The sequence below is a fragment of the Lonchura striata genome, chromosome 3, assembly GCF_050655825.1.
Source record: "Lonchura striata isolate lonStrDom1 chromosome 3, ASM5065582v1, whole genome shotgun sequence".
In the NCBI taxonomy this organism is placed as follows: Eukaryota; Metazoa; Chordata; class Aves; order Passeriformes; family Estrildidae; genus Lonchura; species Lonchura striata.
This window is the reverse complement of record NC_140705.1, coordinates 95,650,587-95,665,256: the sequence shown is the minus strand read 5'-3', so window position 1 is coordinate 95,665,256 and position 14,670 is coordinate 95,650,587. Positions and strand designations below refer to the sequence as shown.

Below are 14,670 nucleotides of genomic sequence, written 5' to 3'. Positions count from 1 at the left end.
CCTTCCCTTTATTTCCTCAGAGCGCAAAGCCAGAACATCACCCAAACACGTTGTTATTAGTAAGTGCATATACACGGGGTGTCCTCCCCCATCCCGAAAAATCCCCACCTTTGTGGTGAGAGGGTTATTCCCACATAACTATCTGTATTAAAACAAGAAAAGATAAGGGTAATGAGTGCTTTACACATTGCATGAGGCCAGACCCAGCAGAGTGCTTAAGAAAGGGAGTAAAGCTCTTAAGCACATTTTCCCATTGACTGGAGCTTACCTTTTATTAAGCACTAAACACGAGCATATGGGTGTTTGCAGAAACGGGAATTAGGTTTCTGACGTGACATCCTGGATCAACCAGATTTTTCCAGTGGCTTCAGCAGCAGTAGGAAAAATATTGCTCATCAGCCTGTACCAGAAGCTGTCCTCATTCACAGCAATTGGCATGCTACAAAGACCTTTGGGGCACAAGAACCAGAGCTCTTATGTCCTCTTGCGCTTCATACCACCAATAGCACGCAGGTGTCTCTCAAGTTCCTTTGTTCTCCAGGCCCCTGAGGGTGAAACTTGATCCATTTCATTCCCCCATCCCCAATGCAAAGTCACCATGGGTGACTCTGTCATCCTTTGCAAGTTGTTTCAACACACCAGAGTTCCCTGGGGTCTGTTGTAAGCTGACAGCTCTGCTGAGATATTGGATATAATAAACCAATAAGGAATATAAAAAAGAACATAATAATAAAATAAGGCATCACGTTTTTGCAAAGCATTCAAGCGGGCATCAAAACCCAATGGATCGTATTTATTTTGCAAATTCAGTGTTGAGAAGAATCAACAGGAATAAACAATAAATATATATTCTTTTGTCACAGGGGGGTTCCTTTCAGTGCTGCCCAACCCATTGCTCAGGCTTCTGCTGCTGTGGATGCGGACTAAGATCCATAAGGAGACCTCATGCAAAACTGCCTGGAAGAGTATCCAAAATCTGGGATGCACTGATAAAGGGACTTAACTTGAATGTCTTCCCCTAGAATTCTCCTGCAACCACTTTTTCACACATCTACCAGGGCCATTTAAAAAGGTCCCAGCAGGCAAAATGGTTCTAGAACAATTAAAATACTGCTTCTCTGGGCCTGAGTCTGATACTGGTTTTCACTGGCACCAGATTTAATCAACACCATGCTGAAGTGTATCTGCAGAACTGCAACCAGAATAGAGGCTATAAATTAATAAATATTAAGAGACCAAACATTCAGTATTTAGAGCATTTGTGGATGTTTCCCACCACCCTACCCCCGAAGCTTTTATGTACGATTAGTTCTCCTAAGGTCCCTGTTGGGGATAATTTCATTAAATAATAGCTCAATGCTGAGTAACAGAGTGGAGTCTATAAAATATTATAAGGCATGTTAAATTGTGTGTGAAGCTCAGCTAGGTCGGCTGGGGAATAGGGATTTCTATTGTCTGGAAGGTCACACATCTGTCTCCAAGGGACATGGCAACAAACACAGATATGCAGGAGCTACCCCACTGCCTTAGGCTGTCAGTCCTTTTCCAGCCCTACCTACTCCTGTTCTCTTTCAAGGATGCAGAGAAGGAAACTCACTGCACAGCCCTCATGCCTAGCATGAGCAAGAAAGTCCAGATCTGGTGAGCTCTGCCTTCTCCTTGATTTAGCTTTAGGCATGAAAATGGTTTCCTGCTGCCATTCTCTTTTCCTGATACAGTAATTAATGTGCCTTCCTGCAGAAGGAATACCAATTGAAAGGTAAAGCCATTACTTGGAGAGAGTTGGGCTTCTAAGGAAGTGCTAGTTAGTCCTTATTTTGAGAAACCTGGTTAAAGCAAGTGAGCAGGTGTTACTAGAAATTGGAAATAATCTGTACAAACATGTCCTTTCCTATGTGACAGCAGAGCTAGTTACACCTCCTCGGGTCACCACTCCATTTTTCCTAATATCTCTGTCAAAAGTGTATTCCTGCTGCCTGGCACTGGCTGCCAGAGCAAACACTTTAGCACTTGGGTCAGGGGTGAATTAACTCCTTCTCCCACCATGGCTTGAGAGGAAGGATATTGCTGCCAACCCCACTTGCTCCAAGGACAGGGAAAACCTCTCCCTCTCCTTCCAGGCATGTGCGGCACCGTGCAGCACACCCTGCCCTGTGCCTCGCTGTCCCATTGCCAGCCAGTTTCAGGGTCACCTTGCTCGGTGTCAGCGTAGGAAGGGCTTAGGGATGGTTCTGTGCTCATCCCACTGCCGTGGCGTGCGATCAAAGCTCCACAACTCCTGGGAAAGCGGAATGTTCCCTGGGGAAAGGCGGTGATTGACATGGAGGAGGGACGGTGCGGTGGCAGCAGCAGGAGTAATCAGGAAGCCCTTTAGTGTTTGTGTAAGATGTGATGTGTGCAGGCTGCCTCAGACACAATGGCCTCATTGCATCGCCCGCTCGGGCTGGGGGAGGTGTCCACGCACACCTGCAAAGCTGGATCTGAGGAGAATGGGAAGCGATCGCTGCACAAGCCAGCACAGGAGGGAAGCAGCCAGCTGTGGGTTGATTTCGAAAAGAATTTCCTCAACACCCTCCCAAACCAGAGGTGTTTCTGCGCTGTTTTGCAAGCGTCACGCAATCTTAGCTCCTGGTTTGCACCACTTCCATAGGAAGACGCGGGCCAGGCACAGCTGCACGGGCACAGAGACACCCGTGGGTCACTGTGCAGCCTGGGAGACCCTCGCAGCCCCCTGGCCTTGGTTTGCTTGCGTGCATGGATGTGTGGGCAGTGCCCGGGAAGAGAGAACTGTTGGAGGGAAGGAGCACAAACACCACGGCTACATTTGGGTGCCTGCTGGGGCGGTGAGGTATGTGCTGTTCCTGCAGGCAGAGGATGCTGGTATGCCTAGCAGAGGCTCTGCCATGGGATGAAGATGCACCTGCAGCCCAGGATTCCCTCCTGCCATGAGACACCCTGGCTATTCCACCTGGTAGACCTAGGAAAATAAATGAGGACGGATGCAATACTGAGGTTGTGATAAATGAGCTGAGTGCAGACAGAATATGCTCCTGACAGCTGGCCTGGGATGTTTCAGCGCAAAGGTGAAACACAAGCCCAGGCAGATTTGGTACCTAAGAGGTCCAAGGAATGGGGGCTAATTCTCAATATATTGCAGGATAATGTGAGTTTTGCCTCTGTTGTAGCTGCAGCTGCAGTGCAGGCTGAGCTGGGCAAAGCCCTCAGTAGAACACCACACACATCAGCCAGCTCAGGCAGCTTTTACAGAAAGCCCTTTCCCTACAGACAGAACCTGTTCAGCCTCCACTGCCAAGCCACCTTTTCAGCAGCAGCAGCAATTTCCCCAGCCCTGGGCACTTACAGCCAGGCCTGCAGGAATGGGAGCTGAGCCTGGAGGATGGCAGCACAGTCATGGTGGGAGCAGCAGTGGCATAGCCCCTTTCCAATGGGAGCAGAAGGGCTGTGAGGGGTGTGCTCCTCAGCAGCACAGCTGCCCCTGCAGTTGCTCCCAGCACTCCTTATCCCAGCAGCTGAGCATGGCCCAGCTGGACATGGGGGGGAGGCAGGGACAGACCCCCTTTGTACAGTTGATTCCAGACATACTGATCTACACATGTACCCCGAAAAGAGGACCTGTTAGGGCTCAGCTCTTCAGAGCTGGGATCACACATCATAGTGGGAGCTGGCATTTAAGACACAGGAGTGAACTGCATTCCTATGGAAATGTTTGGGTCCTGATTTCTTCCTCTACCCACTGTTGACTGCTGCAGAGGTCCAGGGAGAATTTGCATTATTGCTTGCAGAAGAAGACAGCCAGAACTGATCAGGGCAGCGTCCTTCCCCACCCACAGGAAAACCCACTTTCATACTCAATTTTTATTAAAGCCACTGCTGACTCTTGACTCTGTACCTGCTTGGAGCTATAAATTTGCTTTTCAAAGGGACTGGCATGGCCCTGAAATGATAAGGTCTGATTACTTGTTCTGTTAACACACATAAGGCAGAATGGTGGTGATGATCCCATCCTGAGATGAACAGAAGAGATACAGAAGTAAAGTATTTCCCCACTGAAGTCTTAGAGCAAGAGCTAATGCTCCACTGCTCCGTTCTCTCCCTTTCCAGTCAGAGATGTCCCTGTACTTGATTCCACAGAGGTGGGATGCAAGTGTCTTAGCAGAAACGTCTCCCTTTCTCAGCTGGCTTGTGTCCTGGAGAAATGTCCTTCCCTCAGACTTGGTAGGTCAAGTTAGTTTGATCTTTTCTTGTGGAATACACTTCCTTAGCGCAATGTTTGTCTTTCCCATAACATCACTATAATGCTGACTCATGTCAAAATAAAGTTCAAGTATTGTGCAGTAGGCTTAGAAATGTCCTCCCTGAGACCTGGGAGCTGGCTCCAGTCTGAAGATGGCTGAGGTTCTGGCCTCTTCCAGCCGTGATGCTGACTTTAAAAATAAATCCTGTTGGTTAAAATAAGAGCGTACCTTGGATACTCCTTCCAGTTTCTGAGCCACCTAGGTCAAAGCTGCTAAAGCCAGATGTGGAATCATTTTGTTTGAATGAAAGCTGAGATTTGTCATTCAGATGACATCTGATGAGGGGGGTTTTAAGCAAGTATACACATTTCATAGGTCTTCTAACAAGCTGCCACCACTGTCAGGTAAAGTCCAGCACAAGGAGTGGTCACTGTGTATGACTCACTCCAGCCCCAAAGCCCTGCTTTATCCACAGGTGACGTACTGGCTCTTGCAGTGATGGAGAAATGCTGCTGCCCAGGGTGACTCTCTGAGCATCCTGCCTTTGGACTGTGGGACAGGGATGGGGAATATAAAACTGAATTAGCTCAGCTTAAGAGATGATGGGCACAGTATGGGCTCAGCAAAGCTTATGAGAAGTGTGATTTAATGCAAATCCATGGCTGTAGCTGCTGCTGGTGTGTGTGTGCATGATTCTCTGGGAAGCTTTCTGCTTACTAGCTCCTCTGCCCCTTAATCCTGTAGCATCTCCTGCTTGCTGTGGGATATGTTGGCCCTCAGAGAAGAGTTGGAGTCCAGTCTGGACTAGATTTGGGATTGACAAAGGAGAAGATCAAGAAGCAAATCCTGTTGTGATTTCAGAGGTGGATAAATTAAAAGCCCACCCCTCCTTGCTCCAACAAGGAGCCAGCTGAGAATTGTGCTTTTCTGCCATCTGACGCTGCTTCAGTTTGTAAAGAAAGGCTGCTAATGTGCTCACCCGTTGACAGAGCAAACTTGAAGAATAGTTTATGGCACTACTGTACTCTCAGCTCAGAGATGTAAAACAATTTTCACTGTAGCTGCTGTGCAGGGCTTGGCTAGTACAGCCATGTCCAGAAATATCCAGCACGAATTAAAAAAAAAAGAAGAAGCTATTAAAAATACTCACACACAAGCCAGGAAACATCTTATTATAGATCTTGGTTTGAGGAAGGGAAATTAAAAACCCATACCCACACTCAGCATATGCCCAGCTATATTTGTCTGATCCATTTATTATCTTAGCCAATGCAATTTCAGAGTTGCACTACTCCAGCCTTTCACGCTAAAAAAAACAACAACAGCCCAACGCACAAGATGCCATCGCTGGTTTACAGCTGTGGCCTATCCTGTTTCTCTGCACATTTGCTGATTTGGCATCGGCACAATACGGAGGGCAGCGGAAGGTGGGGGTTGAGATCTGCCTGGAAGATGTGGATCACAGCAAAGCAAGCTCTTCCTATATTTATGGAAGCGCTCCGTCGGAAGCGCAGAAATTGTTTGTGCACTGATCTTTAAAATTGTGCTGGAGAAGGCATCACTTTGACTGGGATCCTTCACTAAAGATCTACCTCGCGCAAGCATTTCCCAGGCCATGGAATTGCAAATCCAAGCTCTGGCAAGGGCACGCCGTGCATACAGAGTTAAATATGCAATGGAAAACATTACAGCTCGGTTAGTTATTGCTCCCATAGTGCAAAGACTGGAAATCGATGCTGCAAGTACTTTGTGAAGCAGTAGGAAACTCCTGGCTCTGGAATAAAGCAGTGTGCATGTTCATGGGTTAGAGGGGGGAAACACAGCCGTGCTGTAGGCTGAGGTTCTCCAAAGCCACCTGCGGGTGTGGCCATGCCAAAAATCACTGCTGAGCCCTCTGCCTCCCCAGGAGAGGCACCATGGGATGCTCCACAGCGTTCCAGTGCAATGGTGCTGTACCTGTGCTCCTAATGCAGGTTTGCAGCAACTCCTCCTGCATGGAACAAGCACCAAAATATCACCAATTCAACATGAGCTCAAGTGCACTGTTGGCTAAAAGAGCCAAAATAGTTTGAGTGGCAAATTCTGTGTCCTTGATGCAGCAAATTTATACCGGGATCTGCAACACTTGCTTTTATTAATAGCCTAGATGTCCTGAGCAATTTTCTTTTTCGGTTCTCATGAGTTATTTTCACTAAACAGCCTCCCATGATCACCCAACTTTGGGAGCTGGTTGGACCAACTCGTGGGATAAATCCCCACAGATGGAAAAAACCCAACTGAATGCACACCCAGAGAAACAAGAGTGTTTCTATAAAAAGTTAGAAACATGTGCGTGGTATTGTGAGTACAAACAAAACTCGATATTGTCTCTCTGCCTTTGCTGAAAAAGGTTCATTTTGGTTCATAGGGCTTTATGTAAAGGAGATGCTGGTCATGCATCACGTGCCACTTTTGGTGGTACCTGCCCCCTGAGTAGCTCACAAGGTACTACTCAACAAGGGTAAGGGAATTACATTTCCCTGCTAGCTCTCCTGTTTGTAAAGCAGTGCTAGGAATCAGATCTGCCTGTGACTTGCTTTTGCATGAAAACCTGCCCTCTTTTAATACTTTGAGCATCCTAGGAAAGACTATTGTGCAGGGACAAAAAGTCTTCACAGACACAATGAGTGCCAGATGGGTGGAGAAAAGCCTTTGGGGCAAATGCTTCACTTAATTCCCACAGCCTGTCTAGGCAGAGATGTCAGGTTGTACAGCTACAGCAGTGATGTGAAACACCTACAGCAACATCTTGGTCCTGTAAAAATCAATAGCAAAACCCTCCTGAACCCCAGACTGATGCCAGGCCATGAAACAGTGAATTGTGCAGAAAAAGCCAGAGTTAAGGAAAAGCTACCAGGAGAAAAGGAATCAGTGCTCAGCAGGAGCTTTCAAAGACCTTTAGGGTTTGTTTCCTACAACAATGAGGTCTCAAGGGAGCTTGCAGGATGGATTTAAGCCACTATGGTGGGACTTGAAGAAATCAAGATTTCCATACAGATCCAACATGGACTACTGAGGGTACAGCAAATCGTGCATGGAGGTCTCTGGGGATTTTAACTCCTTAACTCACTGTGCAGGTAGTACTGCACAACCACCAAATGCATGGCTGCAGACCATTTCCCCCTCCCACATTCAGGTCCTGTTCTGGATCGTGATCACTCATTGAATGGGAATTCTGGATTTTGTTTTATGCCCCTCCATGTGCCTTTTTATTGTGCCATACTCGGGCTCCACTCTGAAGACACTTCTATTCATTTTCTCAGAGGTTTTGTTTGATCTTTGTCTGTATATTAACAGGATGAGCACTAACAGCACAGGAAGACATTCTTCTTGCCTCCAACTCAGGTATTTGGACACAGACTTGCCAGCTGCCAAAGTCTTACTCAGTCCCTGGCTTGGACTTGCTTAAAGCATATAAAATCTTCTGGGGATTTCTCTGTAAAATCCATATGAGCATATGCAAACTACTTTCCTGCCCTCCCAGGTTTGACACAGCATAACCCAGAGGTACAGGGCTGGCAAACAGACCAAGTCCAAACATATTTCATAGTTCCCAGCAATATGAGTATTAGAACTACTCTAGAAAAAGCTAGCCAGATTTTTAACTGGTGAAAAACACTGCATTTTCACTCCCTCTATTTTTGGAATGGTCTGAATTTCTCTACAGAAAAGAATAAAAAACTTAGCTGGAGGTAGAATTTGCCAAGGTGAGATATGTCAGGCTGAGGCCAAGGCAAATGGGAAGGATGTGATGGTCCCTGCATAGATCACAGCTCAGCCTTGCAATAGGAGAGATAAGAAACCCCTGCCAGCACCCCCAAAGCTGCAGTGGATCCTGCCATCACAGCTGAGACATGGGGAAGGGCCCCCCACATTTTGATGTCAGCATGTCAGCACTGACCCTGTGGGCAAGCAGAACACCCGGTGTGATATCATCAAGAAGAGCAGTGCAGAAAGCAGATCTGTCTGCTGCCCAAGCTGCCAGACCGTGCTTTCCCCCCAGCACACACACAGACCTCTGCATCCTACACGTGATGTGTGTATGTGCCCCTGCAAGAATGACAGAGGGACCTGGCCTACAACAGCACCCAGGGCTGATGCTGTTGAAAAGACAGGGAGCTGGAAGAGATGTTCTTCATGACCACTAATAATATGGATATTTTAGCACCACCCCTTCACATAGCTAAGATAAAAATAACATTTCTATAAATGTACCACTGTATTCTGACATCGCACAAGACTCCCAATAAAATCACTCTAAGGCATTAGAAAACAACTTTCTGTTTATCTCAATAAAGCAAACCTGTCTCTCATTTTTCCTTTTCCCTTCCCAGTAAGGCCCTAAAGCCCCTGGAGGATAACTATTTTGATAAATTGTGTAACAAATTACATTTCAGGGCAGTACATTGCCATCACAGAGCATGGATGCAGCGTAAGGCCACCTGTTTACATAAGCTATTTTGGGACACAGTGGACAGCCCTGGCTTTCTCAGAATCCTTCAGCAGTCAGTGTTTGTTCCCAAGCATGCACACGTACACCCCACCACTGCATGTCTTTCATTGACCCAACATTCTTACATATTCCTCCCAAACATTTCCCTTCACATCAGCGGATAACCAAGAAGATGTTCCACTTGAGAAGGTCTGAGAGCAAAAGGAAAGAATTCAACTCCTCCCCATGGTGGGCTTCCAGCTTTGATCTCCTGGAAAACCACTGCATCTGGTGACCATCTGTGGTTAAAAATGGCTTCCTAGGAAAAAACGCTTAGGCTCAGCACGGGGAGGTCAGTTATTTTTAACCGAAACCCATTCCACCTTGGTGCCTCAGGAAAACAAGCACGTTCAGCAGAACTGGTCCTTCAGAGCCAACGAGCGCTATCACCACGTAATGTTGCTTTTGGCAAACAAACCAGTATCACCTACTTGCCCGGGCTCATCCACTTACAGCATGGCTGCCAAGAGAAAATAGGATGAAGAAAGGATGACACATTACTAATCTCTAACCATGCATGTCCAAAGTGCAAATGGAAAGAATGAGCACCCTCGACACCACACTCCCCTGTTTATCACCCAAATAACTGGAACCCGGGATGTGACCGGGCAACTTTCCCCTGAGTATGAGTATGCCTCTGTCCTAAGGAGAGGGTCAAAGGGTGACCAGTGACTCCAAACCTCTTCAGCTCCAGAGTTTCTGAGCTGGAATCTCACTTCTGAGAAGTCAGCCACAGCAGTGACAGGGATGCAGTGACACTAAAACTGGGCTATGTCAGACCAACAACTCACACTGCAAGGCGATGGAGAGCAAGGGCTCAGTATCCGGGCTGCCTACTGTTCAAGAAACCAAACAAAGCAAAGCCAGGAGCCCACAGAATGGAAACCCTTCCTGCATCCTTTCTTCATCCTGGCCATTTGCCATGGGTAAATAGGAAAGAAGGGGAAGATCTGCCCCATCTGCATTTCTCTGCCCTGGTCAACACCCTGCCTCATCTTTGGGCCCATGGAGCTGGGAAGTTGCTTGGCATCTGCTGTCACAGGTCCCATGCAGCGTAACGCCGCACACCTCGGCTCTGCAGTGCCGGGATGTGCGCCCGCGCTGAGTCACGGCCGCGCTCTGACTGACAGCCCCCTGCCCCAGGAGCCTCCCAGGGGCCCAGCGGGGGGAGTTTTGTAAGCAAGGATGTTATGTAAGTGGATAGCTATTTTTGTCCAAAGTTTGGGTCTGTATTCCGCCAGACTAAAAATACCCTCACACAAAGCTAAAGAATGTGTTTCTCCGTGCCCCTGCTCCCATCATTCTCTGCCCCGTGGTGGCATCTTGGTTTACCTGCGCTGCAAAGTGCAAAGCTTCTCCTTTGTAACCTGTCTCCTTCCTCTTCTCCTCTGCTTTCATCATCGCCTAAACCCAGAGTCCAGCAGTCCAGGCTCAACAAAGAGTTCCACCATGCTTTTCCTGCTGGACAGGAGGTGGTCAAGGGCCTGGGAGCAGAAGCCACAACGAATCAGGTGTAGATCAAACACAAACTAAAGCTTTCATCTCCCCCATGAAACTTTTAAACTGAATAAATCAGACCTGCTGTAATTCTGATGCTTTGAAAAAAATCTCACTGAACTTCTAGGAGATTGTCTATTGTTAGTTGAAGACTTCAGACAGTTAAATGATACTTGCTAATTCTGGTGCTGTCCCTAGTCCCAGACATCTGTCCCTGCTGGCAGGTCTAATGAGGACTTTGGTCTGCTCAAGAAACAGTTATTCATCATCGGATCTCTTTGCCCCTTATGTAAATGTTCTGCTTAATGTCAGAAGAAAGGGGAGGAAAAAAAAAGTCTATAAATAAAAAGCCAGCAGCTATTTTTGGAAAAGAATTTTCTTCCTGGTTTATGTGTCTGTGTGCCTGTGTAAACAATTGTCTTCTGCATTTTTGTCAGCTTATCTTATCTCTTAAACAAATGCTATAGGGCTTTTAAATTATTATTTTAATTTTATCTCTTTTTGTTATGGCCTGGTTGTCTTTATCAGTATCTCTAAAAGACTCCCTCTGGGGTCAGGTTCTCCAAGCACCACCACATATCCACGTGGTGCCCATTGTGGCAACTGAGCTGCAACCGATGCTGAAGGCAAAGTCTGGCCCTTGGGGCGCCCTTGGCAAGGCTTGTAAAGACATCATTCCCTACAGCCTTCTACCTGTGTATTTATACCTGCTTATTGCAGATACCATTTCACCCACATACGTGATAAGGGGGTGCACCTGGGACTGGTTTTTGGCTGCAGGGAACTGCTCCAGATGCCCTGCCCATCAGCATCTTCTGAAGCACAACAGAGAGAAGGCTCTTTCCAAAATGAATGGGTGGAGCAGGACATTGCTTAAGTGCCCCCAGAGCGAGCTGGAATAGCCTACCTGGGCTCCAGGAGCAGGCAGGGCTGAAGGGATTTCAAAGGAAATGAGGTGGCTGCTGTCTCAGATGGATGGGTATTTTGGCGAGGAGAACAGGCAGGTGGGGATATATATAAAGTGAAAAGCAACTTTAGGAGAAGAAACGAGCTGCTAACGGCAATGGAAAAGCTCTCCAGAAGACACAGCAGCCTTATGTGTGCTGATAAGAGATAGGGTTGAGTGGAACATCACATTCCTGGACCATTCATAGCTCTCCTTCCTATGAAAGCAACAAGCTCTGGGGGTTGATAACACAGGAATGTCAATGCAGAGCTAAAAAAACCCAACCCTCATGTGTGCTGCTTTAAATATTCCCAGGTTCTCAGGGCTTGTTCTGAAAGTACCCTATTTGAAGTCTGAGAGAGGGTGATAACTCTGCTCACCAGCTGGGAGGAGGGCAGGCAGAGGCAAGGAGGCTTAAAATGCTGTATTGGCCTTGCTGCATATCAGATCTTCTCACCAGCAGCAAACAGAGAACCAGCAGAGGACAGAAAGAACAGAATTACTCAAATGCTGGAGTTGCCAAGACAATAGCCAACGTGTTAGGGGGTTAAAAAAAGTGATTGTCCTTGTCTCCAACCTCTCACTGCCAGCATCAGAGACACAAGCTTGTATAGACCTCAGATCCAGCAAATGATGGCACTTCCTGCAAGGAATCATGAAATAAATAGTAACTTTTAAACTATTTAGCTGAATTTCCATCCTGTTGAATGAACTTAGAGTTCTGTCCCTGCACTAAGAAGGGCCAGAAATTAAGTGGTTATATGTGGCAGAGGGGACACCAGTCCAACCCAACCTCCCAAACAAACCCAGTACTTGATCAAAACCTGTCAGCTCATCCTTCTTGCAGTGCAAGAACTCTGTGTTTCCTTGATCCAGGTACCCAAAGACTCGTGAAGGTGTTATGGCAGCACAGAGAATATGTTGAATATTGCTTACTCAAAGTCCCTGACTCCCTTGCTCTCAGAGTTTCACAGACTCCTTCGAAGGCCAAAAAACCAAAACAGACAACAGGATTGGAAATAGTTGGCTTTCCTCCCTTCTCTAGATTTATGCTGTGAGCTATCATGGGAAGATTTTCAGCAGAGGTTCCTGTCTGTGCAGGCTCCTAGCCCAACACATCCATGCCCCAATCTTAAGTGGCAAATGCCCATGCTACAAGTGCAGTCACAAGGAGACACAAGTGCTACATATCGCTGAAAAAAATCAGGCAAACCAAGTCTCAGTTTTATCAGCTAGAAACTGATTCCCAAAACCTCTTCCCCCGATGCCTGAATACAATTCTTTGACTGAACTCAGCTTTCCTTGCTCAACATCACCTACTACACTAGGAAGCAGAAGAAAGAATACAACTTTTTGCTCTTCATGGTGGCAGAAGATGGTCCAGAGAGGCCACTGCCACCTGGCTCCTCTGGTTAATCCCTGTTGTCAGGGCAACAGGATGCTTTTAGGAGGGCTCCTTCAGCACACCATGCAGGAAACTCAGGGCTGCTTCCAGTCAGAGCTGGCTCTGGAAACGAGTGCCCATGCTCACTCTGCGCCATGCACCAGCTTGCTGGGAAAGAAAATATCAGAAATCAAACAAAAAACTCCTCTCCCAGTTTTCAGGGCTGCACTTTACGTGTATATCCACATGATCTGGCCAAACCCAGAACTGAAGTGTCTCAGCTTCTGTGGGGGTTAGGGCCAAAGGCTGGATTAAGCTCACACCCTGAAGTCAGTGTGGTTTTGTGGGTGCAAGCTAGACTGGAACTTCAGTCTGGTGGTTTGAGGGGGAAGGAATAACTTAGCTTTGATTTAAAATGGAAAGAGAAACAAAATAAAATGGTGCCATTCCTTTGCAAATCTTAAAGTCTCTAGTAATCCTGCTGCAGTGAGCTGCTTTCTCCAGCTGACAGAGCACACTAGAGATTTTTTCCAATAGTTAACTGGTCTTGTGGGGAATAAGAATGTCCTATCCTGTTGGATATTTGGTTCGTCTCTCTTTCCTAGGGTTCCCTATCCCTCCAAAGATTTTCCACAAGGGTGAAGCCACAACTTTAAACTTTGTGCAATATCAAACCAGCTTTTCTGTACTCACTCATCTTACAAGCACAGTTCGGATCTCTGCTCTGAGTTCTTTTTGGGGAAGGACTTCCTACCCCTGTTTACTCATCTGAAGCAGCTCCAGGCAGCTGTGTCTCACAGCCACCCACTCAGCCTGACAGAACAAGCATATTTCATCCCATTTACAATGGTGTTTGCTGGATTTCCTCTGCTGCTAGAAGCAAACCAAGTTCCATCTCACCCCCCAAGCAGAATTACTGCAACATGGAGAAGAAAAACAAGGGAGGCAGAGAGGACTTTCAGGCAGGGGAAAGGTTTCCAACAGAAAGCATAGCAGTGATGATGTAGTGCAGCACTCAGCCAAACACTGCCTGCTCGCCATGGCCACTTCAGGACCCACTCTGTGGCTTCAGCCAGAGCCACCCCAAACTATCGTGATGGTTTCACCCCACCATCATCTATCCACACTCTGCCAGCAGCTAAGATGACAGGTATCTCTCACCACCTCAACTTTCTCCTCTTCATTAACTGCATCACTTGTTTCAGTCTCTGCCTGAAGTCATAGTGGGTTCTTGAGGGGCTGCTGGGAAGGCAGGGAGGGTCTGGCAGCCTGGGCAGACTCCACCCAATGCTTTACCACTCATACCATTGCCTTGGTGTCACTAGTGGCAGAAAATGTGAAACCTACATTTGCTCTAATGCTTTCCCAGGCACTACAATCCTTTCTAATATGGGTTTTGTTGTTCCTGGCTCACACCCCTGCAGGGGGCTTGCAGCAGCACACCCATATCCATATGGAAGTGTCACATTGCAGCCCGCCAGTGGCACCTGCTTTGTGCTTCTTGGTGACAGCGAAAGGTTTTTAACAAAAGGCATGCTTGTCACCCACAGCCAGCAGTCAGTGTCACCCAGGAGCTGCCTCAGCACCAGCTGGGACCATCCAGGTGTTGACACCGCAGTTCCAATGAGCTGGGAAGGTCAAGCCAAGGAGTGACTGAACGATGGTGTCCCACACAGAGTGTGGAAACGATGCCTCGAGTAATCTTGGGAGTGAACAACCCCAACCAGTTCTTCTGCCTGACTCTGCAGAGAGGGAGAAGGCTTGAGTTCCCTCCAACACCTTTCTAGGCAGCAACATCTTTACTTGAGCTGAATTCAAGGAGGTAAGTTAGACCACAGAGTGGGATGAGACCATGTCTTCACCACACAATTTCATGCAGCAAAGTAGCCTTCAAATACTAACTCAGACATTTTGTCCCCAGTCCAGAAGGAAGTCAGATGCCGATATCTTCATATTCTTCCACGATAAATTCCTGTCCCATCTGGCCTCCTCTTCTGAGGACTTCAGAGAAGGACTGAAATAATTGGATGGTTTTCTGAAGTTTCCTGGTTATGGT

General features: G+C 47.3%; 1 long non-coding RNA gene across 1 annotated transcript in view; it reads right to left on the bottom strand.

Moving 5' to 3' along the window:
- Positions 1–14,670, bottom strand: part of LOC146768021 (uncharacterized) — a 32,053-nt gene that overhangs the window by 8,761 nt on the left and 8,622 nt on the right. Inside the window, exon 2 of the long non-coding RNA XR_014953964.1 lies at positions 269–449. This is a non-coding gene — a long non-coding RNA (uncharacterized LOC146768021). The remainder of the gene's footprint in view (positions 1–268; positions 450–14,670) is intronic.